Here is a 19264-nt window from a genome sequence, read left to right as displayed (position 1 = left end):
GGCTGAGTGGATAAGACTGCTAAGCGCTGGTAATCTTAACATGTTGTTACACGTTCCATCTTCTGTAATACAATCAGAATATTCGCATATATATATATATATATATTATCATTTACGACTTCTTAGTAATTTTGCTTGTGTTTTAAATAATTTTTGTTTTAATTTTAAAATGTTTTATGATTGTTTAAACTTAACATCAACATTTTTTAACTTTTAAATTTTAATTGAGTTTTACATTCACTTTTTATTTGTCAGTTTCCTTGTTTAGTATTTCATACTTCTTGTATTTTAACTTTTTTTGTGTTACGATTTATTTTTACATAGTGTTACAAAATTTTACACGGAAACCACAGCATCACATTTGCTTTTAAGCAATAGCATGAAGAATTTCTTTTTTACCTTGTTTTCAAATTTTGCAGCTCAATGCGCAAAATTCTTGACCACACAGGTCTTTTTTTACTTTGTTCTTCTTTTTTCCTTTAATATATATATATTTATATAAAACCTTTATAAGTTTGCAGAAATTTTTGCATTATTAATGGGGAACTGGCGTTTTTATTTTATAAACGAGTTTTTGAGTAATAACTTTTAATTTTGAAGACTTCATGATAAACGCAAACTTTAATTGCAATTCCTGGAAGCATTTTTTAATCCTTTCATGAAATAGCCAGTTTTCATTTCACTAATTTCAAATTTTTGGCATTCAGATATGTTCCGTAAACGGGGTTATAATGATTGCCTATGCTAACCATAATTTTATCTGATCGAAACAGGACAAGAGACTGCATAATCGCGTGGAGAAGAAAAAATATATATATATATGATGAGCTTAAAAGGAAATTTCGCAGAACCCTCAGAAAAGCTTTTATGTTCATGTAAAGGGAATCTTAATGCTCGTATCTGAAAAAGATATTTATTTTTCAGATGAACTTACCATACCCCACAAACATTGGTGTGCGAATGAGCAACAACAAAAAAAATGAGTGTTATAGTGTTGATAAACTCATTTTGTTTTATCTCTACTTGACTTAAACAATTTTATCTTGGGGGCGTGAGAGTACGTAATTAAATAGACTATCGTTAGTCACCTTTCACCCCTTTGGTATTTTCAGTGCGTAGCCATAAGATGCTGCAACTAGCAAACGCAAGGAACAAAAAATACGCAGTGTTTAAGTATCCTAAATATTGTCAACATCTGCTTTCTCCTTTGTTACTCATTTTTGTTTTTGAATTTAAACATAAAAGATATACTTCTTTTTAACTTATTGCAAAAAGGGGCAAAAACTTGGATTGTTATTAACAACATTGAACAGACTCGATATGGTAACAGAACGATACTGTCCGTTTTAAAACGCAGCATACGCATAGTCAGAAAAGCAGCATCACAGCTATGATCAAATACCACGTTGTGATAATGCGTATTTCCGTCAAAATATTCAGCTTAGATTTTTTTAGTTACATTTCTTTCAACTGCAGATAGATGAAGTAGAAGTAGTGTAATGATATGTAGTGAGACCGGTTATGAGAAAACTAAAACGCAGCTTGCATAGAAAATGAGTTAAGATAAGAATTATAAATTTTGAATTAATGCCATATTTAAATGAAGTGTAGGCTTGCAAACTAATATTTCTAGAAGGTTTGAGTCTTATTTTTTATAGCTTGATATTTGTTTCTTCGCTGTTAGCTTCTGAAGTTAATTCTCTTAAAATTTATACATAACATGCAAAAGCAGAAAACTACACACAAAATATGTCAACTTTTTTTGGGGGGGAGGGCTTCTTTAAACATTTTAACTCAAAAAAGTTTTTCAAGATTTTCAAGTGTAACCAATCTTTCTTAGTTTTGTTGCAAATGAAATTCACACTGGAGAACTGATTTTTAAATAAATGTTGTAATTGTTTTATGCTGATGATTAGGGATTTTAAAGCGCAAATACATTCAAAATAAATTATTTCTCATAAAATGGTATGACGATAAATCAGGTAGAGATGAGTGCATATTTCCGTTTTAATTGTAAATTTATTTCATAATTACAATAGAATTTAATTCGCTGTACTATTTCATTTGACAGTTATTATTAATAATTAATTAGTGGACGTTATTGTTATTAAGCGTTGTTAATTATAATTATTAAACTAATTAATCTGTTAAAAAGTACTTTCATTGAACATTCTCTAAAAGTGGCCTAAATTCGCATTTTCTGTTATACGGGAAAACTTCAAAAAGTGCTTACCGTCAACACATTTTACGACCAAGAATAGAACTCTGTGTGAATGCTAGAACTATTTCGCGGCTTTAGTCACTCGGAAGTGTTGGGTGTGTATCTTCACAAACATTAAAATAAAAATTACAGAATAGAACTTTGATAAGTAAGGCGAAAGTGAAGGTACGGTGTGTGTGTTTTTGCGTGGAGAAGGGAGGGGGTAACTGTTAAATCGAAAATGTTAATTTTAACTTCGAATTCTACGTTTCGACATTCAGCTGGATGACTTACAGTAGTTTTAGCTGTTTATATAGTTAGTTCGTAGCTAGTGAAATGTATTTGTTATATCTATTCTTCCAGTTCATTTAGCTGGCAAGGTATGTTTATAGAAATTTGTGTAAACATAAGAGTGGTTTTTACTTTAGAAGAATCAAATTAGATAGAAAAATATTACTAAATCTATAGACGAAATGTTATTTCCACTGGGTTATACTTTTTACATATGAAATTCAAATACTATAAACGTTTCACTGAGTATTAATTTAGCAGAACTGTAAGGTACATTTTCAAGTTGAGCTATGCAAAAATACTTCGGTGGTGTATTTAATTATGGCAAAGCACACTAGGGCTATCTGCCTAAAGGGAGGGATGCCTTCGTGGAGGACTTTCTAAGGGAAACTGGCTCGTATACACGTTACACATGGGAAAAACCACGAAACACCCATGCAGCCAGCCCGTTCGCGGGATTCGGACCGAACTACCAGTGTTCAGCGACTTTACCGCTCGGCCGCCAAAAATACTTCGAATTTCATTCTGCTTACGCTATTATAACACTTTAGATGCATTTCCTCTTGGTATCTTCTCTCTGGCTGCTGCTTTTCAGTCCACTGAATCTCTAAAAAATTAACCACTGAGCTAGAGTAACCGATCTTTTAATTCGCGAATACTTTGGTATAAGGAATTATTTGAGTTACATTATAACGATTTTTAATATACTGAGGCTTTGTGATACGAAAATTTAAATACTCAGGGCTAAATCTCAGAACATTTTAATAACGTCAGCATTTCTTAACAAATTTTTAAATTATGTAGAAAAAAATATTCAAGTTTTCTCATTACCGGACACCTACCAGCGATTTTTTAACAGTAAAAGAGTAGCGAATCATATATATTCACACTAGGCTTGAAGATACTGAAGACCTGCATTCAGATTGAGAGGTGCTCTATTTCTAAATGCAGAAGATTTTAAAAGCGAAAATGATATCTCAGGTAGTCTGAAACTTCGAAATTAAATGTTAGTTTTAGAATAATAATTTGCTCTTTAAAATTATGCCATATTATTGACTTAATTACACTGCATATATATTTGTGCATTCAGATTGAGAAGTGCTCTATTTCTAAATGAAGAAGATTTTAAAAGCGAAAATGATATCTCAGGTAGTCTGAAACTTCGAAATTAAATGTTAGTTTTAGAATAATAATTTGCTCTTTAAAATTATGCCATATTATTGACTTAATTACACTGCATATATATTTGTGCATCAGGTGCATTGCTGACTTCATAAATTCTGCTTCAAATGATTTACTGTGTTTATCCTTGAAGTATAACAGCATAAGGAAGTCAGGCATAGCTTTACACTTTCAATTGAATTTTACATTAAATACTCGTATATGGGATTAACTGAAGAAGTGAAATCTTACTCTTAATTCGCGTTTATGATTTTAAAATTTTTGTATTTTATTTATTTATTTATTTATTTATTTGTGCATGTGTGTGTGCGTGTGAATAATTATTAAAATTTTTCAGAAAACATCTAGTGTAAGAACTTTACCAAATTATTTCACTGTTTGTAAATAAATTAAAAAAAAAAAAAAAATCACGTTCGCCTTAAAAGCTTTTTTCTCAACCCAAATGTTGAATTTTCAAAAGTAGTAATTCATTTCATTTTATTTCACCAAATGTTTTATTGTTTCTTTGTAACTTTTAAATTAAAATTTTGCTTTTGTTTTATTCATTTTTGTATAGCTAATAGTTTATGAATACAGTCTATAAAATAGGTAAATGTATTAAAATAATTTGCTTTTATTTTGAGAGATTATAACAATAGTTTTCAAAGGAAGGTGATATTTGAGAAACATAAAATATATGTGGATAATATAAATCATATGTGGTACTTTCAGATGTTGAACAGTACATTGGTTGTGTCAGTACTATATTCACTTTGTATAAATATATGTGGTTACCAAAATTTCGGGTTCATGTAGATCTCTACATTTTCTTTCTTCTCAAATTTAGTAGCAGCTTGTTGAAGTCGGCTGGATCTTCTTTTGCAGTTTCTGTGTATTACTTCCACTTGATATACGAGTTTCATGCGTCTTGATATGATAACCTACAAGGAAAATTCAAGAAACTTTAAAACACAGGAAGATCTCGTCAAACTGAATTAGAAAAATAAACTTAATATAAATAGGTGAAAGTTTAATTATTTTCAAGTTCCGTGTTTAAATCTTAAGAATTAAATTATTTTGATAGTTGGGATATAGCCAGTAAATCCACGGGTAATCTTATATTAAAAAATCTGATGCATACGCCACATAATTTCCTTATACGGAATATTAAATTATACGCAATTTCCCTGTATTTCATTTAATCACATTGAATTAACAGTTAACGAACGACAATTCGGCGCTAGGTTTACTTAACACCGTTACATCTCATTCATAATTCAAAGTGCAGGCAAATCATATGATCTGAAGAATTACCACATGTTCTATTCAAATACTATAATAAATCTAAAACGATGTATAAAAGAAATTAAACAGATAAAAAAGAAACAGTTTTTCGCAGACGATTCAGCGCCGCTTACCTAGGCGCATGCGGTACTAATTAATTCAGTTCTCATTTCGCGGCCAGGCAAAAAGACATAAAAATTCAAAATATTTTCATTAAAAATTGAAAGATATAGGAAAAATAAAACACCAAGTATAGTTAAAACAATTAAAAAACAATTTTTACAATTAAAATTACAGTTTCTACGCAGAAACAAGCTAATAACTTAAATGATAATTCCAGAATAAATTAAGCATAATTTAATTCGCAATAATAAAAGAAAACATTACTTTGTTGTTGCGAAGCTTAGTTTCTCTAGATTGGCAAAAAATCCACTATTTTGCCAAGTTTCGAATGTAAACAAAAATGGCTGCTATGCTAAACAAAATTAAGCTTTGCCTCACTTAAAAAAACTTTTAAATTGTCGATAATTGCACAATTATTGCATGCAGGTTAACTAAAGGAATAAAAACCTTAAAAGGAAGATCATAACAACATAATTCAATCGTTTTTAAAGCAAAAAATACACAATTTACAAACATATAAAAATAAAGAAACTGAGATCACTGAGCCGGGTAACAGAGTGGATATTATATATATAAATATATTTATATAACTTTGGTGCGGCCGATTGCAACCAAAATACGAGATGCACATCTACATGTTATAGCAGTCCTATATACAAAATTTCAACGTTCTGAGGCTACTCGTTTTTGAGTTATGCGAGATACATACGTACGTACAGACACCACGAAAAATTCTCTTGAGAATTCATTTAAAGCAGTTTTATAATTTTTTGGAGGTAAAGAGTCTTTTATTCAGTCCTTACGTACAAATGTCTCGCAAAAACATCGTTAAATTGCATTCGATAGCGGTCAAAATGGATATTTTCGTTGAAATATGACACCCGAAATTTTTTCCGATTAGAATACTTCGTTTTTACTTCGTACAAGGAAGTTAAATGGCGTATGCGTGTGCCGTGAGCTGATCAAGGCGAAAGGGATTCTCATTTTTCGCCTTTTCTCCCGCAACATGAAAGCACGGACGATTTTTTTCCTTTATCTGTAAGAAAAGTATTCATTGTTTTGCCTTGATCGTGTCGCAATTTATTATTACCTTATAGTTAAACCAGAGGCGAGTTTCTGCTCCGAAGTTTACATCTAGTTTAAAGTATTGTATTATATATACATTATTGTTTATCAATGTTCAACAATGTTTTTATCTGAAACATTAAGTACAGTGAAGTTTATAATTAATATCACGAGTTGCTCTATTTTGCTAACCTTAATTGCAAGTTTGAGTTATGTTGTAACATAAAACAATAAAATAATTGATCCAACTTCGTTTAATCTTTATTTAATATTATTTAATTTCTTTTGATGTTCGTTTACTCTTATCGCGAAGTCTCGAAATGTATACAAGGTGTCCCATCCAGACCACTCACTCTCTACACAGCCAGATTCCCGCTTGGAATGCATAAAAAGTACCCAAAGAACTGTATACAACTCATAGTTTTCGAGTTAAATATGAAAGGAAAGTAAAGCGTCATAACCGGTGCAAGGGGGAAAAAAATTATTGGAAACATGAACGTCGGTATTTCCATATATTTACTTTGAAAGATATTAAAAATATCCATCGTGCATGTTGAGGCATGCATGCGCGCGCCGTGCAATGGCTGACTTGCACTCGTTGCAGCAGCGTGGTGACCACCAAACTACATGGAACAAGATGACGAGCAACTAAATCACTTTCCGTAGTAACTAGCTCTCGATATGACAGTCCTTTCAGATGGCTCCATAGGATGAAATCCAGGGTGTCAGACTTGGCGATTATGGTGATCATAAAACCGGACCCTCACATTCAATCCAGTGGTCTGAGTAATCCATATCCAGCCAATCAAGTACAGGAGCTCAGAAGCTGTGTTATACTGGAACCATCGGCCATGTATTGCCGCTAACGGTATGTCATCTAGGAAATTGGTTAATACATCACGGAGAAATACCAAGTATGAGTGTCCCGTATGAGTGTCCCTTTTAGGAAGCAGATATGATCTAGTCAGGGGATTGCCTAGTATGCCGACCCATATATTTACAGACCAGCAGATCTGATGTCTCTGCTGGCGGATTGTATGAGAATTGGACTCTGATCACATATGGCTGTTGCGAGTGGTGCAAGACTCCCCATTACATGTGAAGCATGCTTCATCAGTCCACAAGGTTATGTGTAATAAAAGCATTATCGGCTTCATGTTGTTGCAATAGCAATTCACAAAAGTCATGAAGGTCACAGAAGACCAGTTAGATTGTAGACCTTGCACGGTTGTGTAACGAAAGTGGTGTAGCCCTTCTGACCGCAATAGCCTGGACACAGTACTGCTACTCACAATTTGGCTCCCTGGCTAGTGCGCGTGCTCTCAACCTGGGAGTATCTTCCACCTGTCTAAGTATTGTATCTTCCTGTGCTGGCGTAAGCCCGCCGTGCGAGCTCCCACCAATGTTGTGGAGATTGTGTGTGGACGCTTCCACTCTCGAACCTCCGGATCACTTCATCGGCATCTTTAGAACGGCGTGATGTATAGCGACGGACATACTCCCTAACAGTCGTGAGGTATTGCAATTACAATGACCGGAAATTAGTACATGTCACAATATTCACGAGCGGAATACACTATCACCATGCGAAGGTTACCGGTAGCCATAGTCTACTAGTCGTATATGTATGCTGACTGGCCTTGGTGCCTCAAGGGGGAGTAGGAGTAGGTGGAAAAAGAGAAGACCAACATCTCGTGAGCAAAATCATAAAAAAATGCACGCCTCCCGGGAGTCCAAAACATGGGAGAATTCATATGATGAAGTCAAATAGAAAATACAAAATACAAAATAAACAGTCAAATGAGCAAAAATGTACTCTATGAATCAAGCTGAAAACATAAAAAAATGAAATGAAACTCTCAAATGAATACCATAGCTCCTAGATGCTGCGTTTTAAATATGATTCAAACAATGGCTTGACGTTATTTCGCAGCACCCGCATACATGCCTCGATACGTGTCGTGGACATTTTGAACACCTTCCTATGTAAACATATGTAAATACCGATGTTTATGTTTCTGACCGAATTTTTTTTTCCCCCTTGCACCGGATATGATGTCATAATTTTCTTTCGGCTTTACCTCTATGGGTCATACAGAAGCAGTTCTTTGGGCACATTTTGTATATTTCAAGCCAGGAATCTGGCTGTGCAGAGTTTGAGCAGTCTTGATGGGACACCCTGTCTGCAATTTGAAGTGTTGAATTTATTCTCTACTTTTTAATTCTCCCGTTCTCATTCTCATGCAATTCATATCATAGTGAGTTTCACGCGTTCACAGGGCTGGATTAAGACTTTTATAGGCCGTAAGCACTTAAATGATTTTGGTCTCCCACGTATGTTTACTCCAGTTTTCGACATTCCTTCTTTCTCTCGGTTTTGGTCCTTTCCCTTTGGCAGAACAAAATGCCATTTTATATTGTATAATTTAGTTGATGCGAGATAGAATGATTCAGAGAAAAACCGTAAAGTGGGGTTATTTTTAATTATTAGCACTAAATCATAGGCTGCAGTACATTTTGTCGAAATAATTAATTTTAATTCTACTTAAATCTCCCGACATCTCAGCTTTCTATAAAACTGACAACGAAATTTCTCAGTTCAAAAACTCATATCTTCAGAATCTGCCCATAGTAATATTAATCGATATTTGATGTAATTATTGCGTTATTTAAGGTAATTTATAACTAATTTGTGAACAATGATATTCACGAGAAATTACGATGCGTCCTGTTTTTAGTAAGTAATTTATTATTAATATTAGATAACATATTTTTGATTTGAAAGGCTAACGTTTATCCTAGTTTTTCTAACAGTTCTTTTCGATTTCTGACTGTCAATTAAAATAATTAGTAATAAATGAGTGAATAATTAATGAGAAATATTTAGTATCAACCTTATCTTGGTATTATGTTCATCTTTTCTGTGCACACAGAAATTTATATTCATTTTATTGTGCATTTTGTTCACTCTGATGATCTCCCGTGGTGATTTTTTAATCGGTTAGATTAATTATTACTCTTAAGAAAACAAAAAGGAAACCGATGTCATTACATATTTTGTGGTATAGTCCTATAATCTATGAATAAATTAAAGAAATTGTTTGTATTCTCGTATAAAAAGCATATTTTTTAAACTCAAACTTTGGACCGAAATCACTCCTACTTAACGATATCAAAGCAAACTATATAATTGCCGTATATATATAATTATAGCACTCCTTTAAATTACTACGATTTTTAACGGAAGTTCATTTTTTCCGAAATTCATTTGCATAGTTTGAGTATTTAGCCATTTAAAAGCAAAAGTAACGACCACAGCTCTTACAAAATTGAAAATTAAAAATTAAATTAACTTTATAATTTAATGTGAAATTCACAGTATTTTTCGTGAAAAAGTCATTTTTCCCAATGAAATATGATTACAACAGAAAAAAATCTTCCATTCAACATTTCCCATAGCAAGAGAAAACAGGAACTTATCAAAAAGGCTATGCTTTTAACTTCCGAAGACAGCATCAATGCTGCTAATGTAATGGTATATCGAATATGATACGATAGGTGTACAGGAAATACTTTATGCAAAACTTACTTGTCTGATATGCTGAAGAAGAGGAGAATATAACGACCCAAGAAAGTTATTGTGTTATATGCATTATATTTACTTCAGGAATAAATATTTCTCGGATTGAATGTAAAAATATTTGCCGTTCTTAAAATACCGTATAAAGAATTATTTTTTGTGAGGGGGGTCAAATATCACAAGCGTGCAAAGTGTGTTATCTCAGCATAGTGCATAAGAATTATTTGGCAAGGATTTGTCATTAATATTCGTCATGAAATATTATTAGCTAGATCTTAGTATGGATATTTATGATTTTGAAAACTTTTTAATATAAAAAATGCTTTGTGCATAGGTATGGATCAACTAAAAAAAAACTAAATATATTTATCTTTTCTCTTTTCAGCCCCACCAGCGGCCGAGCGGTAATGTCGCTGAACACTGGTAGTTCGGTCCGAGGTTCGAATCCCGCGAACGGGCTGGCTGCATGGGTGTTTTCGTGGTTTTCCCCATGTGTAACGTGTATACGAGCCAGTTTCCCTTAGAAAGTCCTCCACGAAAGGCATCCCTCCCCTTAGGCAGATAGCCCTAGTGTGCTTTGCCATAATTAAATACACCACTTTTCTCTTTTCAAGTGTTTCTTTATTTATTTCAAAAATAAGAATAGCAATTAACATTTTTTAATGATTAAACGCTGCATTTTTTAAAAATCATTCAGGAGAAAATATTTTTGAAAGAAAATTCAAAGAGGAGGGAAACAATCCCCAGAAATAATAATTTTTTAAATTTAGTGTCTTTTTATGCTGATAAATCAAAAGAATACGCTAGGAGTTTAAGCTCATAATTGGAACATTACTTCGGTTTAAAAACTCCTGCCCATGAATGACTCGCACTTTATTTTAATCTGAAATTTTTCATCGGAAAGGAAATATCTTATGTCACAAAATCTTCTTGGATATGCAATGTCGATGGCTTGAGTCTCATGTTATCAGCATTTATAGTATTACAATCGGATATAAACAAAGTGCTTCAGAATATCATTATTGTTGCTAGGATTTTAATGGCCCAAGTCTAAGATTTAGACAATAGCACATCGCACTCACTTAACTTTTTCTCGAGTCTTTTTTTTTTTTTTTTATTTTTCCGCTTTTCTATGTATGCATGCTTTAAAATTTCTTAACTAGCATAATGGCTGATTGTAATGCAGAGTTCTGTTATTATTATAGCTTGTGTGACCTACTTAAAATATGCATTATTATATTCAGTAGATATTATTATGTGTAGATAAAAAGTATTTTTAAATGAAATAGGTTTAGATTGGTTAATTGTAGTCGAGACCGCATTTGGACGTCTGTAACAAACAAACGGCCATATGAATGCATTAAAGTCCCTGATAGTGTGAAAATAAATGTGATTATGTAGTATTAAGAATAAATAAAACAGTACTGCGAAATATTATCTTCTAAAAAGATAAAAGTAACAGGAGGAAAAAATTGTCCATTTCGGGTGGTGTGACAAATAAATATGTAAGCTTTTTTTTTCCCTTAATAAGCACAGCGTGTATTCTAAGCAATAAATTAAAAGATCAGTTACTTCTCGACAGTTCTCGCTTCTTGTATAATTTTCTCTTAGTTTTTTTCAGCATATTACCAGCTATCAAAGTACGTCGTGTAAGCAAAAAGAACAGTGGTAAAAGTAATAACTGTGACTGAAATATCGCATAGCTATTATTTTTTTTATTTTATTACCATTAATTAACATTAATTTCTTGATTTTTTTAGTGATAAAATAAAAAAAAAAAATAAATAAAAAAAAAAAGGAAAATTTTGGGAATAAATACGGTATTAGTATTGTGTAATGTTGCCTGAATTCTTCTCTTTAAAATGAACATAATGTTGATACGTTCTGCCTGGTCATTGGTTTATATAAGAATAAAAATGATATAAGATGATATAATTATATAAGCTAATAAATTATATAATTATATAAGAATAAAAATATTTCAGACTAACGATATTAAATATGTGAACTTATTTGAAAATAAAAATATAGGAAAAATAAAAAAAAGGAATCAAGAAATGGTTTGTGTGCATAAATAAAAGGACACAGTTTAACGACAGCTAGCAAAGATAAGAGCTGATAAATTAATACAATTAAAATAATATAAGCATTCTTTTGAAACTGAGTAATTATCTAAATTATGCTAATAAGCATAATCTATGTAATAAGCATTATTAAATCATTAAGCATTATTAAATAAGCATTATTAAGAATTTATACGACGCAAAAACAGAAATGAAAACAGCTGAATAAAAACTGAGCAAAAACGATAAAACTGCGCAACATTAAATGGTTTCCATGTAACTACTGATACTGCTGCAAAGTCAGAAAATCAGAATATACCGGTTAATCAAATGTTTGTTTCATTTAAGTTTCTTACTTCATTTATATTGCCTGTTTTGATACTATGATATCATATTTTCCCATCGTTTGGTCTGATTAATATGTCTTTTTAATTTTTTTCATGCTAAGTTAATACATGTTTAAAATACATTTTACAGATTTATGGCCTTCTTTGACACTAATTACTTAAGATGAAAAATTTCATGTTAATTTCGAAATTTTCATTTGAAATTACTGTCATAACATGCTTTTAAAACTAACAGCAGATTGTTTAAATTTGTTTAACAAAACCTTTTCTAAAATGAATGAGGAATAAGGAAAATAAATAAAAGTAAAATTCGCTTCAACATGCAATGTTGCAAAACGAATGTTTACGCCAGAGAAGTCTATTACATCGCCATCATTACAAATAACACCTCCACAAAATTTTGCGTAAAGAAAAAATTAGGATGGATAAGAGGGAAAAAACAAATCAAAGCGTATATCGAAAACAACACCATTTTTGCATTCGTTAACAATTCTACCTCCCCGGCAGGAATATTTCCTCCGCAAAACGCATTTTAAGTTTCGGAGCTGAAACATTGAGACGCATTTCCTTGATTAGCATGCAAGACGAGTCGCAAACTTGCTAAGTAGCAATTTCATCCAGCCTAACTTTAATATCGACGATCGTATACGGAATTTGTAGCTTAAAACCATATTTCGGTACGCCTGGGAGAGCGAGCTCCTACTTTGCATGACGAAACTTTTGGAAACGCTCAATGAACATGATTTATTGGCTTAACGTAGAAGCATCGTCATGCTCTTTAAGGAGGTAGAACGTTAAGTTTTGCAATCAATACTTTCCCAATGCTCCTTTACATTGCGGATTTAATATATGCTATATATATGCTGATTGAAACGTCGCCGTATTTTTATTGACTCCATGACCATGTTTATTAATCAAGTTTCTTCTAATCTTTCCGGTAACCATAAAAAGTTCTTTAGTAATGTTTACGATGTGTGGAATCTCCAAATGATTCGAGGAAGTTATATGAAGTTAAGTGACAGTGGTTTAGTTAATATCTTAAAGTGTCTCTACAGAAAAATGCGGATTTTTTTCACTTGGATGTGCACTGGAGTAAAAAAAAAAAAAAAAAAGAAAAAACATGCATAATTTAGAAGAACTAAGTAAAGATATTTTTTCTTGTTATGACTGTCTAAGGTTATAACTCAAAAATACGCTTCAAAGTGTGCGAAAAAGTATGCTATTGTAACGTATACATTACTTTCATTTTATTCTTGCGTATAAAATAGTAACTCTTTTAATTAAAAAATTTAAAGAATAATTTTCATTTACTTTTTTTTTTTTTTCAAATAAATGAAAATTATTCTTTCATGAAAGGCCATTTTAAAGAATAATTTTCATTTATTTGAAAAAAAAAAGAAAAAAAAAAAGATTAGCAATGAATTTAGTTATTGGATAAAATGATAACCACGTAATGATAACTTTTCCTGAATTTGGTATAGAAATTATATTCTTCCTTTCATTTGGTGGGAGTCTACGTTCTTTATTTTTTACGTAGACGCTTTCAAGCGTAACGAAAGTTTAAAATTACCTTGCCAAGGATGAAAAAGCTGAGAAACTTATTATATACATTTTTTCCAATGGCGGGCACTAGCCATTAGAGGCGTTGGCCACTACTAAGGTCGGAAGCGGTGGCCACTTTATTATGGTGGCACCTAATATAGGTGGGCCGGCGTTGCTCCTATTGAATGGACTGATTTACATACCTGCCTTCTCCGAGATTCGAGCCCGAGCCCTTCGGTATGGCAGTTAGGGTCATTAACCAGTTTCCCATCTGAGCGGCCGAGACACTATATTTACCTTGCATTTTTCGAGGATTCTTTCACTAAAGCTTTGATTTTAACGAGGTAAACTTGAGGAATATTGACGCAGAATAATTGTCAATAGTCTGTTAGGTTCCACTTGTCTAAATTTTATGTATGTATAATATGAACGTATTAAGAGATTCAAACACGAGGCTCATTCTGTCAGCTGCTTGTGTTAAGCAAAAGAAAGAGAATAATTGAGTGAGAGTGACATTTTCTTTGTTTGCTGACTGACATCAGTGCACATGCTATTTAATTAAAAACTAAATATAGAATAATATGCGAAATCTCTGAAACTATAGGACTTCGCAACATAATTTTAAATTTAGTCTCCTTACTAATATGAAATACGGTCAAGAAAGCGTATTTCGGGGCTCTACAGGCATTGGCCCACTAGGGCTGTTACGCCACTGAGTTTAGTTTTAGTTTTTACTAAATATGAAATACCTAATATATGAGTGTTCATAGTTCTATATTTGTGAGTTGAGTTGATAAAGGCGTTACTGCAAAGTGAATACATTTACCGCGAAACACAATCAGTAGGTTTTTAAATGGTATATTATTTTAACTTGAGTTATAGAAACATCAGGATCTTCTCACCCCGAAGCCGGAAATGTGAAAAATCAACGACGCTTTCGCCGGGTTACGTACCATGGGGTCTTCCGATTACTGCCCAATCGTGTTACCAGTTACATGGCCAGAGTACGTACGGAGACATTGTATTTTAGGATTTTGGAACTGGCTTCGTGCCGTTTCACGCTTTCCAATTTCATCTCTAGCTAAAAATTGTGCCGTTTCGTCCGCTGCTACCTCCCCCCCCCCCTCGATTCTCTTTTTTTCTCGTTTCATGCTCTCCTCGAAACGTCACTCGACAATAAAGCGAGCATATGATTTCGTCAGTTTAAATGGTTTAGACGAGGTGGCCATTACTACTATGACCTGACTTAACTTTCGATTTCATATATTTATTAAATGATTCTTTTAAGACAAATCATTCTGAGTTAGAACAATGAATTTCAGGCATGTTCAAAGAGTGCGCATTTAAATCTAGTCATGCTTTTGTTATACAGTGTCCATTTTTTAAATTTCATGTACTTCTAAAGCAATAGAACTGCGATACCATTACTTTGAAGGAAAATAAAAATATAAGAAATGTATAGTTAATAATGCAGTATATGAAACAGTTAGAGGAGTGATGTTTGCTGCGAATGCTTGTTTATGTTCTCAGAAATTCGGGTCTCTTTTAGAAGTCGACATCTTCTTCTTCTTCTTTTGCGGAAGAGAGAGCCAGAGGATTTACTATAAATGTCTTCTAATAGACAATGAAATTAATTTAATCTAATGCTCCTAAAAACGGCTTAAGTTTTCCAAGTGAAAGAATGCAATTAAAGTAGACTTCGTTGCATTAAAAGAGGAGTCGCCCAGACGGTTAGTGATTAGGGAAGCCGAAGGGCCGGGGTTCGAACTCCGGAGAAGGCATGGATGTTTGTATAGCGCATGGATGTTTGTTTGTTTGCATGATAATTTCAAAATCAATTTTCCAGTATTTAAAGGACCACTGTGGAAGACGACTTTTAATAAAATTAATAAGCTTGCTTGTGTTTAAGTTTTTCTGTTTGGTAATAAGGCATGTATCGCAGGAAAAACTGTTTTTTCTTCTCACCTAAATCAACCGAAATGAGGCGTTGAAATTGCGGACAACAACTGTTGAATGTTCCGTGTTCAAAACACAGCCAGCCTTTCTGGCAAATTTTAATCATCTCGGTTCCCATCTACGGAAGGTAATCGTAATTGCTAATGCCGATGTCTGAAAGGGTTGGTGTTTTTTCAGTAGGTGGGAGATTAGTCGAAAAAATTTCTTCTCCTCGCCCCACACACACAGAAGGTGGAAAGAAGCAGATTGCAAGTAAATAAACGCTCTCCATTTAGCCAAGACCTTGCAACTTTGCCCGTTTTTTTTTTGGAAGTTTTTTCTCAAGTCCAATGTCTTCAATATTCTTATATTTGGCGACCTTTTGCCGAATTTAGTATATATATTAACAGCACTAACTTCTGCAGAGCAGACTACTTGCGTTTTCTCCTTTTGATCATATTTTAAACGAAATTACTCAATACAATACAATTTATATAGATACGATTGTGCTTAAAAACTAAATACTGGTTACACCTCAGTTGGAAAGACTAAAAATAATATTTTTTGTAATTTTGATTTAAAAAATAATTCAGACAAATTAACTTAAAGGAAAATAAAATGCATTGATTCATAAATAACTCCCTTCCTTAATAAGTATTAATAGTAATTAGCTTATTTAGCTAGCTTAATATTCCTGTATTCAACATCCTACTTAACAAGAAGAAAAAAGAAAAAAAAAAAAAAAAAGGTAAAATAATGGTAAAACTTTCATTTATTCTTCTTGGAAGACTGCGCTTTCATTGTAATTTACGATTATTAAATAAAAATAAATTTCATGGCAAAAAACATAAAAATTATTTCACTGATATATATGTTATTTCAAATTATTATTTAAAAATTAAATGAAGCATCAAGCGTAAAGTGTATGCCAAATCATTGCATTCTGACTTTTTAGTTCAATCTCATATTTGACATTTCAGTGTTAGATATAGAAACTGCAATTAGCATCAATGAATAGTTAAAGCTTTAAAGACTATAAGCCAGAGTTGGCCAAACTTCATGTCAGTAAGAGCCGCACGTTTGAATTCAGGAATGTTCGAGAGCCGCATCTAGATTTTCTAAAAGCCACAAGTTCATATTTACATCATTATAGAAGTAGTGGAGGAGATTTTAAATAGAAAGAAATCCCTGATAACTTTGTAAAATGAGTCTAAACTAATTAATTAGTTCCTTTTTGGACACTGAATAGTTTTAGTTTACCATATTTCACACATATATTTTATATGCATGAGCCGCACAAATTGCCTGCGAGAGCCGTATCAGGCTCGCGAGCAGAACTTTGACCACCCTTGCTATAAGCTATTTTCTCTCTCTTTCCCGCATGCCTTTGTGATGTAACGGTAGCACACTCGGCGCGTAGTCGAGAGTTCCAAGTTCGAGTCCCGGCGAGGGCACTGTTAATGATTCTACAAGACTAAGATTTTTCCGCTAATGATTCTACAAGACTAAGGTTTTTCAAACTGAATTTATAACATGTGAGATAGTTTGGAAGATGAATTAGACATCATTTGTCTCGGAAAAGGAAGCAAGTAAAAATGTTTATGTATCCCCCGTCCCACAAAAAAGAAGAACGTTTAATTAATTAGTCAAGAATTCCAATAAAACGAGAAGGCCATTCAAAAAGTGAGTAGAAAATTTAAATATGTTTCGTTGCGATCGGAAATTTTATAATTCATCAAAATTTGATCCAGCAGACTTGAGAGCCGCATGCGCTCTGTGCGTTCTTAAATCAGTTCGCTTCTCAATAAGCAATAGTTTTATTTATGAAACATATAATTAAAATTTAATGAAAATATCTTTATGCTATGACGCTTGTTTATATGGATCACTAACTTAATTTTTTAAAGAATATTCTACGTATAATGATTTCAAAATGCATAGAGGTCGTTAAAAAATAATGAATAAAAGACAAAGAAAAAGTTTCTGGACATTGGAGGCATTGTTTTTAAAATACACATTAACTATCGAGAGAGCATAAAAGAAATATACGTTGGGAATACACTCTACCAAATATTATCTGACTGAATGACACCATAGATGCATATAGTTACAGACTGCAATGGGAGAAACAGACTGTATGGTAAAAGCAAATGCACTCGAGCCTTTAGCTACGCAGCTTTTACTACGTGCAACAGGAAAGTAATTTCATGTGGAGGAGGAAGAGGTCAAGGTAGATGGCCTTCGTAATGTCTCTCCACAAAAAAATATTTCCAAATATACCCCAGGCTACTTGTTTTGAATAAATTTACCTTTTCAGCGATGGATATCGGTGTCTTGCATTTTCTAAAGTGATGAACATTTTAGTAAATTGAAATACTGTATCGCAAACATTGTTTCTGCAGCATGTAAACAAAGAACAGTCCTGTTCTGCTTGGAATACGCAATTTACGTCCTGTTAGAACAGACTTTTAATAAAGTTAGAACTTTTAATATCCTTACTATGGGCGCACTCTTTCAAGTGCCATTTTTCATTGTATTAGAATATTTTGCATAATCAATTAAGCAAGTTTTTTTTTTATTATTATTATTAGCTCTTCCCGTGTAAAAGGAATTCGGATTTTTCTTCTAAATTATAACACGTGCCATAATTCAATTTGCATAACCATTACTTTTATTACTTTGTAAGGATTATGTTAATTTTATTAACAGTTAAATTTTGAGTTAAACTTCCTTTCCTATTGATTCTTAATTTCAACTTATCCCTTCCGTAGTTTTAGAATCACGTCTGAATGCTAATGAGGAAGAGTGGCATTTAACCACGAAGTTCTACAGTCTTAGTGAGAGAGATACCAAATATTCTGCCTGCACGCGTCCGCCTTTTTAGGCTACTCTCTCGTAAGCTATTATTACGCTCGGCCGTACTTTAGGCCCTTGATAGCTTCGCAGTCAATTAACGTTAAGGGGCCAACTCTGTTAGAATTTTGATATCTTCGGCTATATCTCTTTAGTTAAGATTAGTTTAGTTTAACTCTTAGTCTCTTAAGTTCAAGCCCAAGTCTCGGCTTAATTGTACAACTCCAAGACGGAGTTTTGTCAAACTTTAGTTGAAATACTAAAGGGCCTTTAACCCTTCTTACTTGTTGTTTTCTATCTCATGAACTCAAGCGATTATTCCCTTACTAGTTCTTAAGATTCTTAACTTTCAACTGTAACTTAGAAATACACAGTGGAGAATATTACAACTTTCTGTATCTACATAACTTTAACTACTTACTGATACTGAAATGTAGTTTCTGTGTTTAAAGTGGGAACGTGAAATATAAGAGTGAGTTAAATAATAAAAAATATCTATCGACTTGCCCTATGTGTACGGCTGGATATTTCGTTTTATTTTTAAGTAACAAGAAGTCATCACACGCATCAGTTAAATAATTTTTAGAATGTCTGGTATGAAGTTTCATTTCATCAAACTAAAATCTAGTTACCTTCCTTTGGAAATAAAGTTTGGAAGCTTTGCCGTACATTTTTTAAAAATGATATGTCCAAAATAGAAATTTCAAGCTTTCTGAACAAACTTATTATTTTTAATAAACATTAGAAAAGCGGGGTTTTGCAGATCTATGCGCAGCAATACATCGCATAACCCGGTTTCGGTTAGTCCTCATTCACTGCA

At 32.7% G+C, this 19264-nt stretch overlaps 1 protein-coding gene and 1 long non-coding RNA gene across 2 annotated transcripts in view; one reads left to right on the top strand and one right to left on the bottom strand.

Moving 5' to 3' along the window:
* LOC146993388 (homeotic protein ultrabithorax-like) overlaps window positions 1-19264 on the top strand; it is a 180440-nt gene that overhangs the window by 155940 nt on the left and 5236 nt on the right. The gene's annotated exons all lie outside the window — the stretch shown is intronic.
* The window catches only part of LOC118180838 (uncharacterized), a 35474-nt gene continuing 20486 nt past the window's right edge, over window positions 4277-19264 (bottom strand). The window contains exon 3 of the long non-coding RNA XR_004756773.2: window positions 4277-4593. This is a non-coding gene — a long non-coding RNA (uncharacterized LOC118180838). The remainder of the gene's footprint in view (window positions 4594-19264) is intronic.

This window comes from Stegodyphus dumicola, chromosome X1, assembly GCF_044657685.1.
Source record: "Stegodyphus dumicola isolate Sdum_Otavi_A_Nest chromosome X1, ASM4465768v1".
Taxonomy (NCBI): Eukaryota; Metazoa; Arthropoda; class Arachnida; order Araneae; family Eresidae; genus Stegodyphus; species Stegodyphus dumicola.
This window is presented reverse-complemented; position numbering and strand designations above follow the sequence as displayed.